This window comes from Octodon degus, unplaced genomic scaffold (genome assembly GCF_000260255.1).
Source record: "Octodon degus isolate 3935 unplaced genomic scaffold, OctDeg1.0 scaffold00197, whole genome shotgun sequence".
Lineage (NCBI taxonomy): Eukaryota > Metazoa > Chordata > Mammalia > Rodentia > Octodontidae > Octodon > Octodon degus.
The window spans coordinates 3202727-3203629 of NW_004524773.1; positions in this window are offsets into that span (position 1 = coordinate 3202727).

Genomic DNA, 903 nt, shown 5'->3' on the forward strand with positions numbered 1-903 from the left:
TTGCTGTACAAGATGCGGACTTGTGATCCCATTTACAAACACCATTAGAACAAATCATTCTATTCATTAAGAGAATACAACTATATATCTATCCCAACCTCTTTCAAAACACAGACACAAAATGGACATTCATCAGTATACCCCATTTTTCCTAAGTTCCGTTATTGAATATTATAGGTGTGTCAGCTTCTTTAATTTAAAATAGCATCCACAATTTTCTAGGGCAACACTTGGGTAAAAGGGCAGACTTTAGTGTCCCTTGCATCATAAACACACATAAAATCCTTGAAGATCACTCTAGCGTCCGTCACTCGTGATCTAGGAGTCAGCAACGGTGCCCTGGAATTCACAGCTATGCATGTCCACTCTTATGTCTAACACTGATCGGGCCCAGAAAAGTGCAGTCCTTGTCCTACGTCCTGAAGATAAAAGGCCACTGCCCCCAAAGTCCGCAAAGCCCTATGAATGGTGTTACTATTAAGGTCGGAGTTAAGCACTTGGTCTCGAGTGAGCGCCGACACTTAGGAGGAAGACTCATGAGAAGTTGGGCACTGAGTGTGTTGCTTGCCTTCACCCAGGGAAGGGAACGGCCACCGAGTGGAAGGAATTGCTGAGGAAGGTCACTGCACAAGGACATTTCTCAGTCTTACCATGAGGCAACAAACTTGAGCGGAATGCGTGGCGCAGGATGAGGGAGTGCCTGAGGCCTGCCACTGAGGAAGCTGTCTAGCTCGCCCTCGCCTTCCCGGTGACCTATGAGCTGCACACCCACTGTCCTTGGCCCCATGATAATACTGGCATTTAAAATATCTCACAAGTATCCTAATTATGGTTGGGTCTCCATAATGTTAATTTCATTGTTTTTTAAACTATAGTTTCATGTTCATTATTTCCCAAAACTAA